Here is a 19,478-nt window from a genome sequence, read left to right as displayed (position 1 = left end):
ACATGCTCCAAGATGTCATTTGGCGCCTGAATATCACATATATGGTCAACAGAATTAGCGGAACCAAAAGTGATAGAAAGTTCAAACATGGCTCAGAACGGCCTATAACGTCACAATATCACGTTTTGGGCACATATTGTTTTTTATCTCCAACATGCTCCAACATGTCATTTGGCGCCTGAATATCACAAATATGGTCAACAGAATTATCGGAACCAAAAATGATAGAGATTTCAAACATGGCTCAGAACGGCGTATAACGTCATAATATCACGTTTTGGGCGCATTTTGTTTTTTATCTCCAATATGCTCCAAGATGTCATTTGGCGCCTGAATATCACATATATGGTCAACAGAATTACCGGAACCAAAAGTGATAGAAAGTTCAAACATGGCTCAGAACGGCGTATGACGTCATAATATCACGTTTTGGGCGCATTTTGTTTTTTATCTCCAATATGCTCCAAGATGTCATTTGGCGCCTGAATATCACATATATGGTCAACAGAATTACCGGAACCAAAAGTGATAGAAAGTTCAAACATGGCTCAGAACGGCGTATGACGTCATAATATCACGTTTTGGGCGCATTTTGTTTTTTATCTCCAACATGCTCCAAGATGACATTTGGCCCCCGAATATCAGATATATGGTCAACAGAATTACCGGAACCAAAAGTGATAGAAAGTTCAAACATGGCTCAGAACGGCGTATAACGTCATAATATCACGTTTTGCTCGCATTTTGTTTTTTATCTCCAACATGCTCCAAGATGTCATTTGGCGCCTGAATATCACAAATATGGTGGACAGAATTATCGGAACCAAAAGTGATAGAAAGTTCAGACATGGCTCAGAACGGCGTATAACGTCATAATATCACGTTTTGGGCACATTTTGTTTTTTATCTCCAACATGCTCCAATATGTCATTTGGCGCCTGAATATCACAAATATGGTCAACAGAATTACCGGAACCAAAAGTGATAGAAAGTTCAAACATGGCTCAGAACGGCGTATAACGTCATAATATCTCGTTTTGCTCGCATTTTGTTTTTTATCTCCAACATGCTCCAAGATGTCATTTGGCGCCTGAATATCACAAATATGGTCAACAGAATTATCGGAACCAAAAGTGATAGAAAGTTCAAACATGGCTCAGAACGGCGTATAACTTCATATCACGTTTTGGGCGCATTTTGTTTTTTATCTCCAACATGCTCCAAGATGACATTTGGCCCCTGAATATTACATATATGGTCAACAGAATTACCGGAACCAAAAGTGATAGAAAGTTCAAACATGGCTCAGAAGGGCGTATAACGTCATAATATCACGTTTTGGGCGCATTTTGTTTTTTATCTCCAACATGCTCCAAGATGTCATTTGGCGCCTGAATATCACATATATGGTCAACAGAATCATCGGAACCAAAAGTGATAGAAAGTTCAAACATGTCTCAGAACGGCGTATAACTTCATAATATCACGTTTTGGGCACATTTTGTTTTTTATCTCCAACATGCTCCAACATGTCATTTGGCGCCTGAATATCACAAATATGGTCAACAGAATTATCGGAACCAAAAGTGATAGAAATTTCAAACATGGCTCAGAACGGCGTATAACGTCATAATATCACGTTTTGGGCACATTTTGTTTTTTATCTCCAACATGCTCCAAGATGACATTTGGCCCCCGAATATCAGATATATGGTCAACAGAATTACCGGAACCAAAAGTGATAGAAAGTTCAAACATGGCTCAGAACGGCGTATAACGTCATAATATCACGTTTTGGGCACATTTTGTTTTTTATCTCCAACATGCTCCAAGATGACATTTGGCCCCTGAATATCAGATATATGGTCAACAGAATTACCGGAACCAAAAGTGATAGAAAGTTCAAACATGGGTCAGAACCGCGTATAACGTCATAATATCACGTTTTGCTCGCATTTTGTTTTTTATCTCCAACATGCTCCAAGATGTCTTTTGGCGCCTGAATATCACAAATATGGTGGACAGAATTATCGGAACCAAAAGTGATAGAAAGTTCAAACATGTCTCAGAACGGCGTATAACGTCATAATATCACGTTTTGGGCACATTTTGTTTTTTATCTCCAACATGCTCCATGATGTCATTTGGCGCCTGAGTATCACATATATGGTCAACAGAATTACCGGAACCAAAAGTGATAGAAAGTTCAAACATGGCTCAGAACGGCCTATAACGTCATAATATCACGTTTTGGGCACATTTTGTTTTTTATCTCCAACATGCTCCAAGATGACATTTGGCCCCCGAATATCAGATATATGGTCAACAGAATTACCGGAACCAAAAGTGATAGAAAGTTCAAACATGGCTCAGAACGGCGTATAACGTCATAATATCACGTTTTGGGCACATTTTGTTTTTTATCTCCAACATGCTCCAAGATGACATTTGGCCCCTGAATATCAGATATATGGTCAACAGAATTACCGGAACCAAAAGTGATAGAAAGTTCAAACATGGGTCAGAACCGCGTATAACGTCATAATATCACGTTTTGCTCGCATTTTGTTTTTTATCTCCAACATGCTCCAAGATGTCTTTTGGCGCCTGAATATCACAAATATGGTGGACAGAATTATCGGAACCAAAAGTGATAGAAAGTTCAAACATGTCTCAGAACGGCGTATAACGTCATAATATCACGTTTTGGGCACATTTTGTTTTTTATCTCCAACATGCTCCATGATGTCATTTGGCGCCTGAATATCACATATATGGTCAACAGAATTACCGGAACCAAAAGTGATAGAAAGTTCAAACATGGCTCAGAACGGCCTATAACGTCACAATATCACGTTTTGGGCACATATTGTTTTTTATCTCCAACATGCTCCAACATGTCATTTGGCGCCTGAATATCACAAATATGGTCAACAGAATTATCGGAACCAAAAGTGATAGAAAGCTCAAACATGGCTCAGAACGGCCTATAACGTCACAATATCACGTTTTGGGCACATATTGTTTTTTATCTCCAACATGCTCCAAGATGTCATTTGGCGCCTGAATATCACATATATGGTCAACAGAATTAGCGGAACCAAAAGTGATAGAAAGTTCAAACATGGCTCAGAACGGCCTATAACGTCACAATATCACGTTTTGGGCACATATTGTTTTTTATCTCCAACATGCTCCAACATGTCATTTGGCGCCTGAATATCACAAATATGGTCAACAGAATTATCGGAACCAAAAATGATAGAGATTTCAAACATGGCTCAGAACGGCGTATAACGTCATAATATCACGTTTTGGGCGCATTTTGTTTTTTATCTCCAATATGCTCCAAGATGTCATTTGGCGCCTGAATATCACATATATGGTCAACAGAATTACCGGAACCAAAAGTGATAGAAAGTTCAAACATGGCTCAGAACGGCGTATGACGTCATAATATCACGTTTTGGGCGCATTTTGTTTTTTATCTCCAATATGCTCCAAGATGTCATTTGGCGCCTGAATATCACATATATGGTCAACAGAATTACCGGAACCAAAAGTGATAGAAAGTTCAAACATGGCTCAGAACGGCGTATGACGTCATAATATCACGTTTTGGGCGCATTTTGTTTTTTATCTCCAACATGCTCCAAGATGACATTTGGCCCCCGAATATCAGATATATGGTCAACAGAATTACCGGAACCAAAAGTGATAGAAAGTTCAAACATGGCTCAGAACGGCGTATAACGTCATAATATCACGTTTTGCTCGCATTTTGTTTTTTATCTCCAACATGCTCCAAGATGTCATTTGGCGCCTGAATATCACAAATATGGTGGACAGAATTATCGGAACCAAAAGTGATAGAAAGTTCAGACATGGCTCAGAACGGCGTATAACGTCATAATATCACGTTTTGGGCACATTTTGTTTTTTATCTCCAACATGCTCCAATATGTCATTTGGCGCCTGAATATCACAAATATGGTCAACAGAATTACCGGAACCAAAAGTGATAGAAAGTTCAAACATGGCTCAGAACGGCGTATAACGTCATAATATCTCGTTTTGCTCGCATTTTGTTTTTTATCTCCAACATGCTCCAAGATGTCATTTGGCGCCTGAATATCACAAATATGGTCAACAGAATTATCGGAACCAAAAGTGATAGAAAGTTCAAACATGGCTCAGAACGGCGTATAACTTCATATCACGTTTTGGGCGCATTTTGTTTTTTATCTCCAACATGCTCCAAGATGACATTTGGCCCCTGAATATTACATATATGGTCAACAGAATTACCGGAACCAAAAGTGATAGAAAGTTCAAACATGGCTCAGAAGGGCGTATAACGTCATAATATCACGTTTTGGGCGCATTTTGTTTTTTATCTCCAACATGCTCCAAGATGTCATTTGGCGCCTGAATATCACATATATGGTCAACAGAATCATCGGAACCAAAAGTGATAGAAAGTTCAAACATGTCTCAGAACGGCGTATAACTTCATAATATCACGTTTTGGGCACATTTTGTTTTTTATCTCCAACATGCTCCAACATGTCATTTGGCGCCTGAATATCACAAATATGGTCAACAGAATTATCGGAACCAAAAGTGATAGAAATTTCAAACATGGCTCAGAACGGCGTATAACGTCATAATATCACGTTTTGGGCACATTTTGTTTTTTATCTCCAACATGCTCCAAGATGACATTTGGCCCCCGAATATCAGATATATGGTCAACAGAATTACCGGAACCAAAAGTGATAGAAAGTTCAAACATGGCTCAGAACGGCGTATAACGTCATAATATCACGTTTTGGGCACATTTTGTTTTTTATCTCCAACATGCTCCAAGATGACATTTGGCCCCTGAATATCAGATATATGGTCAACAGAATTACCGGAACCAAAAGTGATAGAAAGTTCAAACATGGGTCAGAACCGCGTATAACGTCATAATATCACGTTTTGCTCGCATTTTGTTTTTTATCTCCAACATGCTCCAAGATGTCTTTTGGCGCCTGAATATCACAAATATGGTGGACAGAATTATCGGAACCAAAAGTGATAGAAAGTTCAAACATGTCACAGAACGGCGTATAACGTCATAATATCACGTTTTGGGCACATTTTGTTTTTTATCTCCAACATGCTCCATGATGTCATTTGGCGCCTGAGTATCACATATATGGTCAACAGAATTACCGGAACCAAAAGTGATAGAAAGTTCAAACATGGCTCAGAACGGCCTATAACGTCATAATATCACGTTTTGGGCACATTTTGTTTTTTATCTCCAACATGCTCCAAGATGACATTTGGCCCCCGAATATCAGATATATGGTCAACAGAATTACCGGAACCAAAAGTGATAGAAAGTTCAAACATGGCTCAGAACGGCGTATAACGTCATAATATCACGTTTTGGGCACATTTTGTTTTTTATCTCCAACATGCTCCATGATGACATTTGGCCCCTGAATATCAGATATATGGTCAACAGAATTACCGGAACCAAAAGTGATAGAAAGTTCAAACATGGGTCAGAACCGCGTATAACGTCATAATATCACGTTTTGCTCGCATTTTGTTTTTTATCTCCAACATGCTCCAAGATGTCTTTTGGCGCCTGAATATCACAAATATGGTGGACAGAATTATCGGAACCAAAAGTGATAGAAAGTTCAAACATGTCTCAGAACGGCGTATAACGTTATAATATCACGTTTTGGGCACATTTTGTTTTTTATCTCCAACATGCTCCATGATGTCATTTGGCGCCTGAATATCACATATATGGTCAACAGAATTACCGGAACCAAAAGTGATAGAAAGTTCAAACATGGCTCAGAACGGCCTATAACGTCACAATATCACGTTTTGGGCACATATTGTTTTTTATCTCCAACATGCTCCAACATGTCATTTGGCGCCTGAATATCACAAATATGGTCAACAGAATTATCGGAACCAAAAGTGATAGAAAGCTCAAACATGGCTCAGAACGGCCTATAACGTCACAATATCACGTTTTGGGCACATATTGTTTTTTATCTCCAACATGCTCCAAGATGTCATTTGGCGCCTGAATATCACATATATGGTCAACAGAATTAGCGGAACCAAAAGTGATAGAAAGTTCAAACATGGCTCAGAACGGCCTATAACGTCACAATATCACGTTTTGGGCACATATTGTTTTTTATCTCCAACATGCTCCAACATGTCATTTGGCGCCTGAATATCACAAATATGGTCAACAGAATTATCGGAACCAAAAATGATAGAGATTTCAAACATGGCTCAGAACGGCGTATAACGTCATAATATCACGTTTTGGGCGCATTTTGTTTTTTATCTCCAATATGCTCCAAGATGTCATTTGGCGCCTGAATATCACATATATGGTCAACAGAATTACCGGAACCAAAAGTGATAGAAAGTTCAAACATGGCTCAGAACGGCGTATGACGTCATAATATCACGTTTTGGGCGCATTTTTTTTTTTATCTCCAATATGCTCCAAGATGTCATTTGGCGCCTGAATATCACATATATGGTCAACAGAATTACCGGAACCAAAAGTGATAGAAAGTTCAAACATGGCTCAGAACGGCGTATGACGTCATAATATCACGTTTTGGGCGCATTTTGTTTTTTATCTCCAACATGCTCCAAGATGACATTTGGCCCCCGAATATCAGATATATGGTCAACAGAATTACCGGAACCAAAAGTGATAGAAAGTTCAAACATGGCTCAGAACGGCGTATAACGTCATAATATCACGTTTTGCTCGCATTTTGTTTTTTATCTCCAACATGCTCCAAGATGTCATTTGGCGCCTGAATATCACAAATATGGTGGACAGAATTATCGGAACCAAAAGTGATAGAAAGTTCAGACATGGCTCAGAACGGCGTATAACGTCATAATATCACGTTTTGGGCACATTTTGTTTTTTATCTCCAACATGCTCCAATATGTCATTTGGCGCCTGAATATCACAAATATGGTCAACAGAATTACCGGAACCAAAAGTGATAGAAAGTTCAAACATGGCTCAGAACGGCGTATAACGTCATAATATCTCGTTTTGCTCGCATTTTGTTTTTTATCTCCAACATGCTCCAAGATGTCATTTGGCGCCTGAATATTACAAATATGGTCAACAGAATTATCGGAACCAAAAGTGATAGAAAGTTCAAACATGGCTCAGAACGGCGTATATCTTCATATCACGTTTTGGGCGCATTTTGTTTTTTATCTCCAACATGCTCCAAGATGACATTTGGCCCCTGAATATTACATATATGGTCAACAGAATTACCGGAACCAAAAGTGATAGAAAGTTCAAACATGGCTCAGAAGGGCGTATAACGTCATAATATCACGTTTTGGGCGCATTTTGTTTTTTATCTCCAACATGCTCCAAGATGTCATTTGGCGCCTGAATATCACATATATGGTCAACAGAATCATCGGAACCAAAAGTGATAGAAAGTTCAAACATGTCTCAGAACGGCGTATAACTTCATAATATCACGTTTTGGGCACATTTTGTTTTTTATCTCCAACATGCTCCAATACGATATTTGGCCCCTGAATATCGCATATATGGTCAACAGAATTACCGGAACCAAAAGTGATAGAAAGTTCAAACATGTCTCAGAACGGCGTATAACGTCATAATATCACGTTTTGGGCACATTTTGTTTTTTATCTCCAACATGCTCCAATACGACATTTGGCCCCTGAATATCACAAATATGGTCAACAGAATTATCGGAACCAAAAGTGATAGAAAGTTCAAACATGGCTCAGAACGGCGTATAACGTCATAATATCACGTTTTGGGTACATTTTGCTTTTTATCTCCAACATGCTCCAAGATGTCATTTGGCGCCTGAATATCACATATATGGTCAACAGAATTACCGGAACCAAAAGTGATAGAAAGTTCAGACATGGCTCAGAACGGCGTATAACGTCATAATATCACGTTTTGGGCACATTTTGTTTTTTATCTCCAACATGCTCCAAGATGACATTTGGCCCCTGAATATCACATATATGGTCAACAGAATTACCGGAACCAAAAGTGATAGTAAGTTCAAACATGGCTCAGAACGGCGTATAACGTCATAATATCACGTTTTGCTCGCATTTTGTTTTTTATCTCCAACATGCTCCAAGATGTTATTTGGCGCCTGAATATCACAAATATGGTGGACAGAATTATCGGAACCAAAAGTGATAGAAAGTTCAGACATGGCTCAGAACGGCGTATAACGTCATAATATCACGTTCTGGGCGCATTTTGTTTTTTATCTCCAACATGCTCCAAGATGTCATTTGGCGCCTGAATATCACAAATATGGTGGACAGATTTATCGGAACCAAAAGTGATAGAAAGTTCAGACATGGCTCAGAACGGCGTATAACGTCATAATATCACGTTTTGGGCACATTTTGTTTTTTATCTCCAACATGCTCCAATACGACATTTGGCCCCTGAATATCACAAATATGGTCAACAGAATTATCGGAACCAAAAGTGATAGAAAGTTCAAACATGGCTCAGAACGGCGTATAACGTCATAATATCACGTTTTGGGTACATTTTGCTTTTTATCTCCAACATGCTCCAAGATGTCATTTGGCGCCTGAATATCACATATATGGTCAACAGAATTACCGGAACCAAAAGTGATAGAAAGTTCAGACATGGCTCAGAACGGCGTATAACGTCATAATATCACGTTTTGGGCACATTTTGTTTTTTATCTCCAACATGCTCCAAGATGACATTTGGCCCCTGAATATCACATATATGGTCAACAGAATTACCGGAACCAAAAGTGATAGTAAGTTCAAACATGGCTCAGAACGGCGTATAACGTCATAATATCACGTTCTGGGCGCATTTTGTTTTTTATCTCCAACATGCTCCAAGATGTCATTTGGCGCCTGAATATCACAAATATGGTGGACAGAATTATCGGAACCAAAAGTGATAGAAAGTTCAGACATGGCTCAGAACGGCGTATAACGTCATAATATCACGTTTTGGGCACATTTTGTTTTTTATCTCCAACATGCTCCAATACGACATTTGGCCCCTGAATATCACAAATATGGTCAACAGAATTATCGGAACCAAAAGTGATAGAAAGTTCAAACATGGCTCAGAACGGCGTATAACGTCATAATATCACGTTTTGGGCACATTTTGCTTTTTATCTCCAACATGCTCCAAGATGTCATTTGGCGCCTGAATATCACATATATGGTCAACAGAATTACCGGAACCAAAAGTGATAGAAAGTTCAGACATGGCTCAGAACGGCGTATAACGTCATAATATCACGTTTTGGGCACATTTTGTTTTTTATCTCCAACATGCTCCAAGATGACATTTGGCCCCTGAATATCACATATATGGTCAACAGAATTACCGGAACCAAAAGTGATAGAAAGTTCAAACATGGCTCAGAACGGCGTATAACGTCATAATATCACGTTTTTGGCGCATTTTGTTTTTTATCTCCAACATGCCCAAGATGTCATTTGGCGCCTGAATATCACAAATATGGTGGACAGAATTATCGGAACCAAAAGTGATAGAAAGTTCAGACATGGCTCAGAACGGCGTATAACGTCATAATATCACGTTTTGGGCACATTTTGTTTTTTATCTCCAACATGCTCCAAGATGTCATTTGGCGCCTGAATATCACATATATGGTCAACAGAATTACAGGAACCAAAAGTGATAGAAAGTTCAAACATGGCTCAGAACGGCGTATAACGTCACAATATCACGTTTTGGGCACATATTGTTTTTTATCTCCAACATGCTCCAAGATGTCATTTGGCGCCTGAATATCACAAATATGGTGGACAGAATTATCGGAACCAAAAGTGATAGAAAGTTCAGACATGGCTCAGAACGGCGTATAACGTCATAATATCACGTTTTGGGCATATTTTGTTTTTTATCTCCAACATGCTCCAATACGACATTTGGCCCCTGAATATCACAAATATGGTCAACAGAATTATCGGAACCAAAAGTGATAGAAAGTTCAAACATGGCTCAGAACGGCGTATAACTTCATATCACGTTTTGGGCGCATTTTGTTTTTTATCTCCAACATGCTCCAAGATGACATTTGGCCCCTGAATATCACATATATGGTCAACAGAATTACCGGAACCAAAAGTGATAGAAAGTTCAAACATGGCTCAGAACGGCGTATAACGTCATAATATCACGTTTTGGGCGCATTTTGTTTTTTATCTCCAACATGTTCCAAGATGTCATTTGGCGCCTGAATATCACATATATGGTCAACAGAATCATCGGAACCAAAAGTGATAGAAAGTTCAAACATGTCTCAGAACGGCGTATAACGTCATAATATCACGTTTTGGGCATATTTTGTTTTTTATCTCCAACATGCTCCAAGATGTCATTTGGCGCCTGAATATCACATATATGGTCAACAGAATTACCGGAACCAAAAGTGATAGAAAGTTCAAACATGGCTCACAACGGCGTATAACGTCATAATATCACGTATTGGGCGCATTTTGTTTTTTATCTCCAACATGCTCCAAGATGTCATTTGGCGCCTGAATATCACATATATGGTCAACAGAATTACCGGAACCAAAAGTGATAGCAAGTTCAAACATGTCTCAGAACAGCGTATAACGTCATAATATCACGTGTTGGGCGCATTTTGTTTTTTATCTCCAACATGCTCTAATGTGACATTTGGCATCTGAATATCACATATATGGCCGACAGAATTACCCGAACCAAAAGTGATAGAAAGTTCAAACATGGCTCAGAACGGCGTATAACGTCATAATATCACGTTTTGGGCACATTTTGTTTTTTATCTCCAACATGCTCCAATACGACATTTGGCCCCTGAATATCACAAATATGGTCAACAGAATTACCGGAACCAAAAGTGATAGAAAGTTCAAACAAGGCCCAGAACGGCGTATAACGTCATAATATCACGTTTTGGGCACATTTTGTTTTTTATCTCCAACATGCTCCAAGATGACATTTGGCCCTGAATATCAGATATATGGTCAACAGAATTACCGGAACCAAAAGTGATAGAAAGTTCAAACATGGCTCAGAACGGCGTATAACGTCATAATATCACGTTTTGCTCGAATTTTGTTTTTTATCTCCAACATGCTCCAATACGACATTTGGCCCCTGAATATCACAAATATGGTCAACAGAATTATCGGAACCAAAAGTGATAGAAAGTTCAAACATGGCTCAGAACGGCGTATAACGTCATAATATCACGTTTTGGGCACATTTTGTTTTTTATCTCCAACATGCTCCAAGATGACATTTGGCCCCTGAATATCACATATATGGTCAACAGAATTACCGGAACCAAAAGTGATAGAAAGTTCAAACATGGCTCAGAACGGCGTATAACGTCATAATATCACGTTTTTGGCGCATTTTGTTTTTTATCTCCAACATGCTTCAAGATGACATTTGGCCCCTTAATATCACAAATATGGTCGCACATCGGAACCAAAGTGATAGAAAGTTCAAACATGGCTCAGAACGGCGTATAACTTCATAATATCACGTTTTGGGCACATTTTGTTTTTTATCTCCAACGTGCTCCAATACGACGTTTGGCCCCTGAATATCACAAATATACCATATTGACCATATTTGTGATATTCAGGGGCCAAATATCGTATTGGAGCATGTTGGAGATAAAAAACAAAATGTGCCCAAAACGTGATATTATGACGTTATACGCCGTTCTGAGACATGTTTGAACTTTCTATCACTTTTGGTTCCGATAATTCTGTTGACCATATTTGTGATATTCAGGCGCCAAATGACATGTTGGAGATGAAAAACAAAATGTGCCCAAAACGTGATATTATGACGTTATACGCCGTTCTGAGACATGTTTGAACTTTCTATCACTTTTGGTTCCGATAATTCTGTTGACCATATTTGTGATATTCAGGGGCCAAATATCGTATTGGAGCATGTTGGAGATAAAAAACAAAATGTGCCCAAAACGTGATATTATGACGTTATACGCCGTTCTGAGCCATGTTTGAACTTTCTATCACTTTTGGTTCCGGTAATTCTGTTGACCATATATGCGATATTCAGGGGCCAAATATCGTATTGGAGCATGTTGGAGATAAAAAACAAAATGTGCCCAAGACGTGATATTATGACGTTATACGCCGTTCTGAGACATGTTTGAACTTTCTATCACTTTTGGTTCCGGTAATTCTGTTGACCATATATGCGATATTCAGGGGCCAAATATCGTATTGGAGCATGTTGGAGATAAAAAACAAAATGTGCCCAAGACGTGATATTATGACGTTATACGCCGTTCTGAGACATGTTTGAACTTTCTATCACTTTTGGTTCCGATAATTCTGTTGACCATATTTGTGATATTCAGGCGCCAAATGACATGTTGGAGATGAAAAACAAAATGTGCCCAAAACGTGATATTATGACGTTATACGCCGTTCTGAGCCATGTTTGAACTTTCTATCACTTTTGGTTCCGATAATTCTGTTGACCATATTTGTGATATTCAGGGGCCAAATATCGTATTGGAGCATGTTGGAGATAAAAAACAAAATGTGCCCAAAACGTGATATTATGACGTTATACGCCGTTCTGACCCATGTTTGAACTTTCTATCACTTTTGTTTCCGGTAATTCTGTTGACCATATATGTGATATTCAGGGGCCAAATATCCTATTGGAGCATGTTGGAGATAAAAAACAAAATGTGCCCAAAACGTGATATTATGACGTTATACGCCGTTCTGAGCCATGTTTGAACTTTCTATCACTTTTGGTTCCGGTAATTCTGTTGACCATATATGTGATATTCAGGGGCCAAATATCGTATTGGAGCATGTTGGAGATAAAAAACAAAATGTGCCCAAAACGTGATATTATGACATTATACGCCGTTCTGAGCCATGTTTGAACTTTCTATCACTTTTGCTTCCGGTAATTCTGTTGACCATATATGTGATATTCAGGGGCCAAATATCCTATTGGAGCATGTTGGAGATAAAAAACAAAATGTGCCCAAAACGTGATATTATGACGTTATACGCCGTTCTGAGCCATGTTTGAACTTTCTATCACTTTTGGTTCCGGTAATTCTGTTGACCATATATGTGATATTCAGGGGCCAAATATCGTATTGGAGCATGTTGGAGATAAAAAACAAAATGTGCCCAAAACGTGTATTATGACGTTATACGCCGTTCTGAGCCATGTTTGAACTTTCTATCACTTTTGGTTCCGGTAATTCTGTTGACCATATATGTGATATTCAGGGGCCAAATGTCATCTTGGAGCATGTTGGAGATAAAAAACAAAATGGGCCCAAAACGTGATATTATGACGTTATACGCCGTTCTGAGCCATGTTTGAACTTTCTATCACTTTTGGTTCCGATAATTCTGTTGTCCATATTTGTGATATTCAGGTGCCAAATATCGTATTGGAGCATGTAGGAGATAAAAAACAAAATGTGCCCAAAACGTGATATTATGACGTTATACGCCGTTCTGAGCCATGTTTAAACTTTCTATCACTTTTGGTTCCGATGATTCTGTTGACCATATATGTGATATTCAGGGGCCAAATGTCATCTTGGAGCATGTTGGAGATAAAAAACAAAATGTGCCCAAAACGTGATATTATGACGTTATACGCCGTTCTGAGCCATGTTTGAACTTTCTATCACTTTTGGTTCCGGTAATTCTGTTGACCATATATGTAATATTCAGGGGCCAAATGTCATCTTGGAGCATGTTGGAGATAAAAAACAAAATGTGCCCAAAACGTGATATTATGACGTTATACGCCGTTCTGAGCCATGTTTGAACTTTCTATCACTTTTGGTTCCGATAATGCTGTTGACCATATTTGTGATATTCAGGGGCCAAATATCGTATTGGAGCATGTTGGAGATAAAAAACAAAATGCGCCCAAAACGTGATATTATGACGTTATACGTCGTTCTGAGCCATGTTTGAACTTTCTATCACTTTTGGTTCCGGTAATTCTGTTGACCATATTTGTGATATTCAGGCGCCAAATGACATGTTGGAGCATGTTGGAGATAAAAAACAAAATGGGCCCAAAACGTGATATTATGACGTTATACGCCGTTCTGAGCCATGTTTGAACTTTCTATCACTTTTGGTTCCGATGATTCTGTTGAGCATATATGTGATATTCAGGCGCCTAATGACATATTGGAGCATGTTGGAGATAAAAAACAAAATATGTCCAAAACGTGATATTATGACGTTATACGCCGTTCTGAGCCATGTTTGAACTTTCTATCACTTTTGGTTCCGGTAATTCTGTTGACCATATATGTGATATTCAGGCGCCAAATGACATCTTGGAGCATGTTGGAGATAAAAAACAAAATGCGCCCAAAACGTGATATTATGACGTTATACGCCGTTCTGAGCCATGTTTGAACTTTCTATCACTTTTGGTTCCGATGATTCTGTTGACCATATATGTGATATTCAGGCGCCATATGACATATTGGAGCATGTTGGAGATAAAAAACAAAATGTCCCCAAAACGTGATATTATGACGTTATACGCCGTTCTTAGCCATGTTTGAACTTTCTATCACTTTTGGTTCCGGTAATTCTGTTGACCATATCTGTGATATTCAGGGGCCAAATGTCATCTTGGAGCATGTTGGAGATAAAAAACAAAATGGGCCCAAAACGTGATATCATGACGTTATACGACGTTCTGAGCCATGTTTGAACTTTCTATCACTTTTGGTTCCGATAATTCTGTTGACCATATTTGTGATATTCAGGTGCCAAATATCGTATTGGAGCATGTAGGAGATAAAAAACAAAATGTGCCCAAAACGTGATATTATGACGTTATACGCCGTTCTGAGCCATGTTTAAACTTTCTATCACTTTTGGTTCCGATGATTCTGTTGACCATATATGTGATAATCAGGGGCCAAATGTCATCTTGGAGCATGTTGGAGATAAAAAACAAAATGTGCCCAAAACGTGATATTATGACGTTATACGCCGTTCTGAGACATGTTTGAACTTTCTATCACTTTTGGTTCCGATGATTCTGTTGAGCATATATGTGATATTCAGGCGCCTAATGACATATTGGAGCATGTTGGAGATAAAAAACAAAATATGTCCAAAACGTGATATTATGACGTTATACGCCGTTCTGAGCCATGTTTGAACTTTCTATCACTTTTGGTTCCGATAATTCTGTCGAACATATTTGTGATATTCAGGGGCCTAATGTCGTATTGGAGCATGTTGGAGATAAAAAACGAAATGTGCCCAAAACGTAATATTATGACGTTATACGCCGTTCTGAGCCATGTTTGAACTTTCTATCACTTTTGGTTCCGATAATTCTGTTGACCATATTTGTGATATTCAGGGGCCAAATATCGTATTGGAGCATGTTGGAGATAAAAAACAAAATGCGCCCAAAACGTGATATTATGACGTTATACGTCGTTCTGAGCCATGTTTGAACTTTCTATCACTTTTGGTTCCGGTAATTCTGTTGACCATATATGTGATATTCAGGCGCCAAATGACATCTTGGAGCATGTTGGAGATAAAAAACAAAATGTGCCCAAAACGTGATATTATGACGTTATACGCCGTTCTGAGCCATGTCTGAACTTTCTATCACTTTTGGTTCCGGTAATTCTGTTGACCATATATGTGATATTCAGGGGCCAAATGTCATCTTGGAGCATGTTGGAGATAAAAAACAAAATGTGCCCAAAACGTTATATTATGACGTTATACGCCGTTCTGAGCCATGTTTGAACTTTCTATCACTTTTGGTTCCGATAATTCTGTTGACCATATTTGTGATATTCAGGGGCCAAATATCGTATTGGAGCATGTTGGAGATAAAAAACAAAATGCGCCCAAAACGTGATATTATGACGTTATACGTCGTTCTGAGCCATGTTTGAACTTTCTATCACTTTTGGTTCGGTAATTCTGTTGACCATATATGTGATATTCAGGCGCCAAATGACATCTTGGAGCATGTTGGAGATAAAAAACAATATGTGCCCAAAACGTGATATTATGACGTTATACGCCGTTCTGAGCCATGTTTGAACTTTGTATCACTTTTGGTTCCGGTAATTCTGTTGACCATATAGGTGATATTCAGGCGCCAAATGACATCTTGGAGCATGTTGGAGATAAAAAACAAAATGTGCCCAAAACGTGATATTATGACGTTATACGCCGTTCTGAGACATGTTTGAACTTTCTATCACTTTTGGTTCCGATGATTCTGTTGACCATATATGTGATATTCAGGCGCCATATGACATATTGGAGCATGTTGGAGATAAAAAACAAAATGTGCCCAAAACGTGATATTATGACGTTATACGCCGTTCTTAGCCATGTTTGAACTTTCTATCACTTTTGGTTCCGGTAATTCTGTTGACCATATATGTGATATTCAGGGGCCAAATGTCATCTTGGAGCATGTTGGAGATAAAAAACAAAATGGGCCCAAAACGTGATATCATGACGTTATACGCCGTTCTAAGCCATGTTTGAACTTTCTATCACTTTTGGTTCCGATAATTCTGTTGACCATATTTGTGATATTCAGGTGCCAAATATCGTATTGGAGCATGTAGGAGATAAAAAACAAAATGTGCCCAAAACGTGATATTATGACGTTATACGCCGTTCTGAGCCATGTTTAAACTTTCTATCACTTTTGGTTCCGATGATTCTGTTGACCATATATGTGATATTCAGGGGCCAAATGTCATCTTGGAGCATGTTGGAGATAAAAAACAAAATGTGCCCAAAACGTGATATTATGACGTTATACGCCGTTCTGAGCCATGTTTGAACTTTCTATCACTTTTGGTTCCGATGATTCTGTTGACCATATATGTGATATTCAGGGGCCAAATGTCATCTTGGAGCATGTTGGAGATAAAAAACAAAATGTGCCCAAAACGTGATATTATGACGTTATACGCCGTTCTGAGCCATGTTTGAACTTTCTATCACTTTTGGTTCCGATAATTCTGTTGACCATATTTGTGATATTCAGGCGCCAAATGACATGTTGGAGCATGTTGGAGATAAAAAACAATATGTGCCCAAAACGTGATATTATGAAGTTATACGCCGTTCTGAGCCATGTTTGAACTTTCTATCACTTTTGGTTCCGATAATTCTGTTGACCATATTTGTGATATTCAGGGGCCAAATATCGTATTAGAGCATGTTGGAGATAAAAACAATATGTGCCCAAAAAGTGATATTACGACGTTATACGCCGTTCTGAGCCATGTTTGAACTTTCTATCACTTTTGGTTCCGATAATTCTGTTGACCATATTTGTGATATTCAGGGGCCAAATATCGTATTGGAGCATGTTGGAGATAAAAAACAAAATGTGCCCAAAACGTGATATTATGATGTTATACGCCGTTCTGAGCCATGTTTGAACTTTCTATCACTTTTGGTTCCGATAATTCTGTTGACCATATTTGTGATATTCAGGCGCCAAATGACATGTTGGAGCATGTTGGAGATAAAAAACAATATGTGCCCAAAACGTGATATTATGAAGTTATACGCCGTTCTGAGCCATGTTTGAACTTTCTATCACTTTTGGTTCCGATAATTCTGTTGACCATATTTGTGATATTCAGGGGCCAAATATCGTATTAGAGCATGTTGGAGATAAAAACAATATGTGCCCAAAAAGTGATATTACGACGTTATACGCCGTTCTGAGCCATGTTTGAACTTTCTATCACTTTTGGTTCCGATAATTCTGTTGACCATATTTGTGATATTCAGGCGCCAAATGACATGTTGGAGCATGTTGGAGATAAAAAACAATATGTGCCCAAAACGTGATATTATGAAGTTATACGCCGTTCTGAGCCATGTTTGAACTTTCTATCACTTTTGGTTCCGATAATTCTGTTGACCATATTTGTGATATTCAGGGGCCAAATATCGTATTAGAGCATGTTGGAGATAAAAACAATATGTGCCCAAAAAGTGATATTACGACGTTATACGCCGTTCTGAGCCATGTTTAAACTTTCTATCACTTTTGGTTCCGATGATTCTGTTGACCATATATGTGATAATCAGGGGCCAAATGTCATCTTGGAGCATGTTGGAGATAAAAAACAAAATGTGCCCAAAACGTGATATTATGACGTTATACGCCGTTCTGAGACATGTTTGAACTTTCTATCACTTTTGGTTCCGATGATTCTGTTGAGCATATATGTGATATTCAGGCGCCTAATGACATATTGGAGCATGTTATAGATAAAAAACAAAATATGTCCAAAACGTGATATTATGACGTTATACGCCGTTCTGAGCCATGTTTGAACTTTCTATCACTTTTGGTTCCGATAATTCTGTCGAACATATTTGTGATATTCAGGGGCCTAATGTCGTATTGGAGCATGTTGGAGATAAAAAACGAAATGTGCCCAAAACGTAATATTATGACGTTATACGCCGTTCTGAGCCATGTTTGAACTTTCTATCACTTTTGGTTCCGATAATTCTGTCGAACATATTTGTGATATTCAGGGGCCTAATGTCGTATTGGAGCATGTTGGAGATAAAAAACGAAATGTGCCCAAAACGTAATATTATGACGTTATACGCCGTTCTGAGCCATGTCTGAACTTTCTATCACTTTTGGTTCCGGTAATTCTGTTGACCATATATGTGATATTCAGGGGCCAAATGTCATCTTGGAGCATGTTGGAGATAAAAAACAAAATGTGCCCAAAACGTTATATTATGACGTTATACGCCGTTCTGAGCCATGTTTGAACTTTCTATCACTTTTGGTTCCGATAATTCTGTTGACCATATTTGTGATATTCAGGGGCCAAATATCGTATTGGAGCATGTTGGAGATAAAAAACAAAATGCGCCCAAAACGTGATATTATGACGTTATACGTCGTTCTGAGCCATGTTTGAACTTTCTATCACTTTTGGTTCCGGTAATTCTGTTGACCATATATGTGATATTCAGGCGCCAAATGACATCTTGGAGCATGTTGGAGATAAAAAACAAAATGTGCCCAAAACGTGATATTATGACGTTATACGCCGTTCTGAGACATGTTTGAACTTTCTATCACTTTTGGTTCCGATAATTCTGTTGACCATATTTGTGATATTCAGGCGCCAAATGACATGTTGGAGCATGTTGGAGATAAAAAACAATATGTGCCCAAAACGTGATATTATGACGTTATACGCCGTTCTGAGCCATGTTTGAACTTTGTATCACTTTTGGTTCCGGTAATTCTGTTGACCATATAGGTGATA

The sequence above is a fragment of the Onthophagus taurus genome, chromosome 7 (assembly GCF_036711975.1).
Source record: "Onthophagus taurus isolate NC chromosome 7, IU_Otau_3.0, whole genome shotgun sequence".
NCBI lineage: Eukaryota > Metazoa > Arthropoda > Insecta > Coleoptera > Scarabaeidae > Onthophagus > Onthophagus taurus.
Note: the sequence above shows the minus strand (reverse complement) of the source record.